We start from the raw sequence: 8182 nt of genomic DNA, 5'->3' as shown, positions 1-8182 counted from the left end.
TTCATAGTTCCGGGCGGTGCCAGGTCTACAAAGAAGAGTTGCTAAAAGTGAAAAGTCAAGCATTATGATCCATATCCTGCAAACGAACACGCACAGGAGTGCAACTGCTCACGATCTGATGGGACAGATGGCGTTCGAAAAAAGAGCCCATTTCTTGCACCCAAATAAGCAGCAACGAGGTAGGAGTTCGCTTCGTGTTATACCGACATAGTAGGCACTGTGGTGAGATATGGTCAGAAGATTTCACGGCAAATAATTATCTGTACATTTTCTTAAAAATGACAAGCAGTTCCTCTAAATGTTCTGAACTTCAACCAGCAACCACCATTTTGAAGACCAGGAAAATCGACGTTAGCAAATTTACCAAAGCTTTCTTAAAAGGGGTAAACCAGCAAAGAAATCTAGACCCAGACAGAGCGTTTCAATCGCTAGCGAACTGAGCAGTGAGCCTTATCACCCCCAGCTTTCGATGTGTACTGATGCATAGATGAAATTGTATGCACCGATGATGGTGTGCTGGTCGCCACACACATAGTTGAACAAGCTCAGCCTACACTCTGAATGGTGACGGGGCGAATCAGCCAATGGATGGTTGAGCATGGATTCCCCCTACCTCCAGATAAAAACGGGATAGACGTCCTGACCAAGGGAAGGGTTCCCACGGCCGTCCATACTCAGGTCGGTGGAATAATGGTCTAGTTGAAGCTAGCCATGAAATACCTTATATCATGATAAACACGAAGATGAGCTTCGTCAAACAAATTCGACTCTCAGCGCGTGGCAGGAATCTAGCAAAAAGAATCAAGGGTTAGATTGACCGTCAATCTCATTAAAGACATGCGCTGTGGTTTAATCGAATCACGGTGAAGTTGACTATCACTTAACCCAGCTGCTCAGTGGATATGGACATTCCTAGTTTTACCCACATATAGGAAAATAACGATCGTCCAACTTCATTTACTGAAACTGTGTGATAGTTGATGTCCGTCTGAGATAAGAGTTCTTAAATGTATCTTATCTCCCTACTTTAACAAAAAAGTGACTCTAAAGCAAAAAGAAAGTTTTGAAATTTGCCAGCTGGTCGCTCAAATATTGCCTTTTATGACAAATGAATTGAATGAATTTTTAATTCCATTTTACAGATGTTAAAAAGGTGCCACCTACTCTACATTCCGACTATAGTGCCTTGTCCTTTCTCCATTCTCAAACAGGCTTGAGACCAGAGTTAGTTCAGAAAAATATGTTTCTGGAAATGGGTACTTGCCTTGATCTTACTTTAAAAGAAAAACTCAAAGCAATCCTTCCTGTGAACTACATAACGACGCTTTAAAAGTTCGAAGTCTTGGAGAAGACATCTTTTTCTCCACATTTCAGTTCCGCCATAATTTGTGCAAAAACCAGGAAAATTATGCTTATAAGTAATGTAACCCGGTTTTAACTAGGACTAGGTTGCAACATCGCAATAGTTACGACCTTCAATGGATCGCTACAAAAAATCCACAGTTTTGTAAGTTTGTGTCCTGTCAGCTAAGGCATAAGAATACACTCAAAGTCTTCTTTGCTTGTCGTAAGAGAAGACTAAAAGGGATACAAATTTTTAGACTAGCAACCTGTAAATTTTGAAACTTTATTGCTATCGAAACGTCAACAATGCCTCGGTTAAGGATTGGCTTCAAGCTTCGATCTTTGGCTATCGAAAGCGGACTCTGATTAGTTTCTGGGATCTACGCACGCTCACCAACAACTCTCCAACGTGAATGAGAATTCCAAAGAAATGAGCTCGATATTCTGCATCTAAGCGAAGTAAAATGGTCGGACTCAGGAGTGTATTCCTCCCCCTTTGTGACGCTTATCGGCAATGAGCGTTTATACTCTGAAAAGCCAAGTGGCAACAGAATCCGGTGTCCTGATGTTTTGGGCGGTCACCACACAGAACTTTCTTGACCTGAGAGCCGTTTTTTAACAGATTTTAACTGCAAGATTCCGGTTAAGGTTAAGGAGCATGAAAATTGTACGGTGCTATGCGCCAACGGATATTGCTCATATAATGGAGAAGCATGCTTTCTAGGATCAATTGCACGCAGCTCAGGGAAGGCTTGCTAAAGGTGACATTGGGGTCATGATGGGTAATGTCAAGGTGGACTCTAACTACAACTCCCTCGTATACATGAAGAAGAAAGTCGGGTCTTGGGAACCGCAACCAGAATGGTAGGCGGTTCATGGATTTCGTGTGCGTATCAAGAGAGGCATTGGCATCGGCCTCGAAAGAGATCACCATCTGATGGTGGCTTACGTTCGCTTGCATGTTGCATCCGCCATTTCTCACCGGGTTGAACAACTGCAACCCAAAATCGGCATCGACCGCTTGTGTCATCCAGCTACCGCCCGACAGTGGAGAGCTATCTCGATGATCGGACGGCAGATATACTGAGTAACCAGCCTGAAAATATCGCTAAGCATTGGACCGCCATCAGAAATACTTTTTCCTCGGGTGCTACTCAGGTCGCCCACCACACCCCGAGGGGCCATTGCATCATAAGATGAAATGGCTAGTCACCGTAACTTGCGAATACGGACTGTGCCTCTAAGCAGAAGAGGAATCATTTTGGCCATCAATCTACTTATAGGAAGTAAAGCCGCTGGGCTTGGTAGTCTCCGCGCAGAGAGTTCCTTATCGCTGCACCTCTAGTTATTGCGGATTTGCTACTTTCACCAGCACGGAAATTTTGGGAAGAGAGGTTTACCAAAGAGTGAAAACGGCTTCATGCTGTTGCGAAGGCAATAGTTAATATAATTCTAGAACGCAACAAAAAACAGTTCAGTAGCTTCTTCGACAGAGAGAAGCCTGGTTTTCTCTACGAATCCTCCTAAAATGACCACATGAATACCCTACAGACAATTCTGGAAGTTTAGATCTTCTCTTAACCTGTTCTTCATCGATTCTGAGAAAGCTTTCGACAGCGTGAAAAGGGACTATATCTAGCATGCTCTACGCACGAGGGGCATTACGGAGAAACTAATAGCTACTATCAGCGCAACATCTGATGGCGAACGACGTACAAAGCAGATCTATTCAAGGTTGTATCTTATTGCCGATATTATTTCTTCTTTTTATCGTTGGTGTTTTCGGTCTTGTTCGGAGGAGGTGGAGGGGGGTCTTGTTCGGAGGAGGTGGAGGGGTTTAATGGTTTATGACATTTTTCCTCAAACAACTCGACTCGGGTCCAGGACCTTGGCCAAATGGTTCTGGATTTAGCCGAGTGGGAATGAAGATAAGAATCAACCAAGGACTTTGTTGGTGTCTGACGGCCATCGCACTTTCCCTTTTTGCATTAATGAGCAGAGCATCAAAGGTGTAGATCAATTTGTGTTTGTAGGAGACGTGGTTTCTGCAGACAGCGAACTGGACGTTTCTCAACGCATTAACTGCGCTTGATCCGCTTCACTGCCATGTCAAAATGTGGAAAGGCCACGCATTAGTGAGGGACAATAATTGGTCGGTACATTTGATACAAAAAATTGATTTGGAAAATGGAAGGGGACAGTCGGTCCCGGAAAAACGCATCTGTATCTATTTTACATTACTGTTAACCAATAAAGGAAAGTATCATCAAAATAAATCATTTACTTAAAACTTTGGCTAAATAACCACCTCCTAACCAAAACCATAGATTTGATGGTTTTCATAAAATACAATTTAGGAATACCATTAATATATTGAGCAATGTTCCATTTAGTCCAGAATTAGATCGGTGTCATCCTTTTTTGGCATTTCTTCGTTCGGTAGCAGGGTCGGCTCTTCTAGATCGTGTTTCCCATTTTTCACGGTTGTGACCTTAGTCCGGATAAAATCGAGAGACTTTCAAATCGCTACATAATCTACCAGGCCATCGCTGTTTCGGCCTGTCATTTTGTCGTTTCGTATTTGTTTCGACGTTTGGACAAATTTTAGTGGTTCTCATTAGGGTGAATGATATGACCATACCCTCAAAGTTCAATGAGGTGCAAATTTTTTTTCTTGCATCGCTCCCAACAACTGCAGCATTCCTAGCATAATGCAGAAAACATGAGACAAATTTTGCCTTCGTGACCATCTGTGATCAGAAAGTTTACTTCCGGAAACTATGCAAACTTTCTAAGCTAAACCGGATATCAAGATAGAGCAGTTCTGTCAGAATGAACGCATTACACGCACAAATTTCCTTCGATTTATAGCTAATTAAGGTTCGTAGTGACACAGAGGAATTCAAGCAAATTTCCAACACCCACTTCCATATTCTGCTCCGGTTACTTCCTGAATTTAATCAACACTTGCAAAAGAAAATCAGCTTCTTTGTTTACGCTGCAAACTTATTACGATTCCCCGAATTAAAGTGTTTTAAGGGCATCTTAAGCACGAAACTTTGCAATGCCCTCCGAAGTTATCATTATCAAGGAGTAGAACTCGCGTGGAGAATTCCCGACGATTCACCCCCCACCTGCACGCATTGTAGACATCCATGAGCTTCAGAGAAGTCTCCAAAAGCCAGAGCTTTCGTTGCGCTATTCACGAATTTCCGCACGCGAAAAGGACACACTCGGCTACAACAGATATCGTCGTGCGTTCGGCCTCATGCCTGCCCCAAGCTTAAGGATATGTGGAAGCTGTTACTTGCTTCGGCTGGAAGTCGACAATCGGATTCGGAAGGGATTCGCCTGGCAATCGGAGACTAATGGGAGGCCCCGAGTCCTGAATCCTTAGCGTATATTGTATCGAAGCTTGTACGAACATCCCGTTTCAGTCTCTAGTCGAGTTTTGATAAGAATCGTTCTCGCCTGGAAGGACTGCGACACGCGCGTGCAAAGCTCCTCCAGCACTCTTGACTGAGGACTTTTCCTATTTAATATTTGTTTTTGGTGTTTATCGGGTGCCAAAATCTTCTTTTTTATTTCGTGGGGGAACTGATTAAATCTCCTGCCATTTAGTTACCTTCGTGAATTAACGTGCATACCACCGTTCGCTGCCACGGCTCATTCTGCTCCTTGGTGCGACTTTTGACATGGGAATCTTCATTTCGCATCCGATGTAGTGAGGAATACGGTAGTGGGTCAAGTCATAAAGCATGTATTTTTAAGAAAAGTTCTGTGTGCCATTAAGGGAAGCGCCATGCTACTGCCTATGCAAGGGTAGCTCAGTCAGATTTTCGGGATCGGGCTCGGTTTGCAGCAGTACAGCTCTCACCCCTGAGCCTTATGAATTGTGCAAAATGTGCTTGAGGCATTTGTCTGTTTATTTATGTTCAACTAGCGCGTATGTGCAGTGGGGCCGTCGTTTTTGTCTTTAATAAATCAGAAAAGTCGAGTGAATCAGGCACGGAGAACGGAAAGCGGTTAACGGTGAACGGAAAGTGGCGAAAAGTGATGCAGGAAGGAAGATAGGAAGTGTCGGCGAAAGTGATTCGAAGTGGTATAAATATATCTCTGGAGTATCTATCGGCCATAAATTCTCTGAGAAGAGAAATTCCTTGCGGTCCTTGAATAGGAATGTTGCCTCGTACGTAGAGCCACGAACACTTCGGAGAGTCGTGGCGAACGTTGCTTGGTTCCCGCGGCATCTACAGGCTTGGTGCTGGGCCTCTTTGATAAATATTCGATTCAATTTGATTTAATTTGACATGTGACTGATACGCTCCTTTATTGGTTTGTCATCGGATCCCTGGTGAATGTGTGGGTACGAATATATGTACGTTAAGATCGAGATATGTAACAGAAGATACTATCGACTGAACCTAAATCGAAATTTTGAATAATTTATGTGGTGGATAAAATTGTTGAGTAAAGATAGTGTGTGACTTCCGAACCTTCAGAAGTTTATCACGGAACATCTTCCAACCAGTACGGCAGGTATTCTAATCCCATAGCTGCGTGCTGACTATAAATACCTGAATTAAGCAATTATCGTCACGTTACATTGCGGACTCTTAGAGCAGAGATCCTGAATCCGTAACGAATAAACCAATGGGTTTATTTCCGGCCTACCGGGAGTTCGATTCTTTTGTCCACGTCGTACTGCTATACTCGGGCTTTATTTGTTGGATTAAAGTGATCTAGACCCTGACACAAGGATAACCGTACACAAAGGAATTCGTACGTCGTCGAACTCTAGGATTCTAGTTTCGGGTTCTTCAAAGAGGATGGCAATCAAAACTTTCGCTTCACAAACAAACTCTCAGGAGCAGTAATACCATTTATATCGTCCCATTGGTGTCCATCGGGAATCTAATCTCTTCGATCTGCTGCTGTTCGGTCGTTGGGAAAGAGCAAAGATTAAATTCAATCAATTATCTGAGATGGCTGTGCAACTTCCGGAAAAGTAAGTTTCGAATACAATATCATTGACAATTTTTCATTTGGCCAAAAGTTTCCCATTCTACTCCGTTAATATTGTTTTCTCAATAAACACAAACCATTATGAACAGTCACATAACAATAATCCTTATCTGCTCTCATCCTAAATGTGAGAAAATGCCTTGGAAAAATTCTGTTGAAATAACAATACTGAGCTCGGCAGCACCCCTAGCGTGGAATATTTACGTTGTTGTGTACCATTTGTCGGTGGGGTGTCGTGGAATAACATTCGCAAAGGACGTATACTTGTTGCGCAATGCATTCATGTGTACAATGGAATTTGGCAAGCATTCTGCTCGCACACTATTCCGCTTTTCATACTTTTGTTTTTCCTTCCATTTTGATACGATAATCTGAAACGTGTAGAAGGTTCCCAGGAATTTTCCGCAGGAGATTGTTAAATTTTTTGTCAGCTTGATCCTTTGTATGTTCTAATGACGACTCTTGGACGGATACACATCAAGGCAGACAATTCGCTGCCTACAGAGGCATTGTTTTATCAGAATCCGATGCTGTGTTCCTCGGATTCCAACTTCTAATTCCAGAAATTTTTTTTAAAGATTATGATATTAGGCAATAAAAGAAAGCTGGTTCTAATCAAAACAAGAACAGCAAAAATCTGTCGTTTCGGGAAAAATGGAGAATGGATTCAGCTGGGCTTTCCTTATTAAAAATTCTCAGGGAGAATGACGGTCGACCAGAACCTGCACTTTCATCATTAGCACGATTTTGTCTTGCAATCTAATTTTATAAAGGTCTTTATTCAGGAAACGATTTACATTCGTTAAAAAGTATTAGCAATAAGGTCAAAGGACGTTTCTTCAGTGTATCCTTGTTGGAAGCGAAAAAAATAAACAAGTTGAATTCGTCTTTTTCATTTGTCCCCATCAAACGAGAATGGCTCAGGACATAACAATGTTTGAGCTCAGATGGTAATCAGTCGCAACAAAACTCTTTACTTTCATTTCCAGAAAGTCAAATGATACTGTGGGATCCTTAATGGAACAGAACAAGGAACTATTCCCTTTTTCTAGACAACGCATTTAGTTTACCAGAATGGTTAAAAAAACAAGTAATAGGGAGGGGACTTTTGATGAAGTTAATTTGCATCACTGTTGTTTGCTTCTCTGGTGTTCTTGGTTTCTTTTTTCTTTTGGTGGAAATGTGGTCACAATACTTCATGCCATAGAAGCGCTGTAGCCTATTATGAATTTCCAGGAAAATTCTGGCAGTTTTCCAAGTAACATTTCCACCTCTTGCAAAGGTTTCCGAATAATATGTGGACCACTTGAAAACTGTACGAGAGAAATCGGGTCTAATGCTGTGACATCATACATATGCAGTTTTTGGGGAACTCTCTCGTCAATTTGTAGTACACGATGGTTTTTCGACTTCCCCGACAGCCCTGTCTGTTTACTTTTTTTTTTTTGGTTAAGTCGACGGGGAAAGTTATTTGGGAGAGAGTAGAGCAACAAAAGTCATTGTTTTCAATCGTCCTCGACGGCTCAACAACCGGCATCTGGTCTAGGCCTGCTTTAAAAAGGAGCTCCAGATATCCCGGTCCTGCCTCGTCTTTTTTCTCTATCTTATAGACTTTCCAGACTGCATCATCTTCACCTATACGAATTAAGGGACCTGCCCATCGCGACCTATTTAGCCGAATTTCATCCACAACCGGACTTTCGACGTGTCACTCATAAATTTCGTCGTCGTATTGGTTACGGAATATTCCATCCTCATGTAAGGAGCCAAAAATTCTTCGGAGGAATCGTCTCCCAACGCGGCCAAGGGTTCG

At 42.4% G+C, this 8182-nt stretch overlaps 1 protein-coding gene across 2 annotated transcripts in view; it reads left to right on the top strand.

Annotated features, from left to right (window-relative positions):
* Positions 1 to 4808: 4808 nt before the first annotated feature.
* The window catches only part of LOC119656739 (teneurin-a), a 769843-nt gene continuing 766469 nt past the window's right edge, over positions 4809 to 8182 (top strand). For both annotated transcript variants that reach the window (XM_038063287.1, XM_038063286.1), the window contains exon 1: positions 4809 to 6352. The gene's annotated coding sequence lies outside the window, so the exon portion shown is untranslated. The remainder of the gene's footprint in view (positions 6353 to 8182) is intronic.

This window comes from Hermetia illucens, chromosome 5 (genome assembly GCF_905115235.1).
Source record: "Hermetia illucens chromosome 5, iHerIll2.2.curated.20191125, whole genome shotgun sequence".
Lineage (NCBI taxonomy): Eukaryota > Metazoa > Arthropoda > Insecta > Diptera > Stratiomyidae > Hermetia > Hermetia illucens.
Note: the sequence above shows the minus strand (reverse complement) of the source record. Positions and strands in the feature narration are given on the sequence as shown.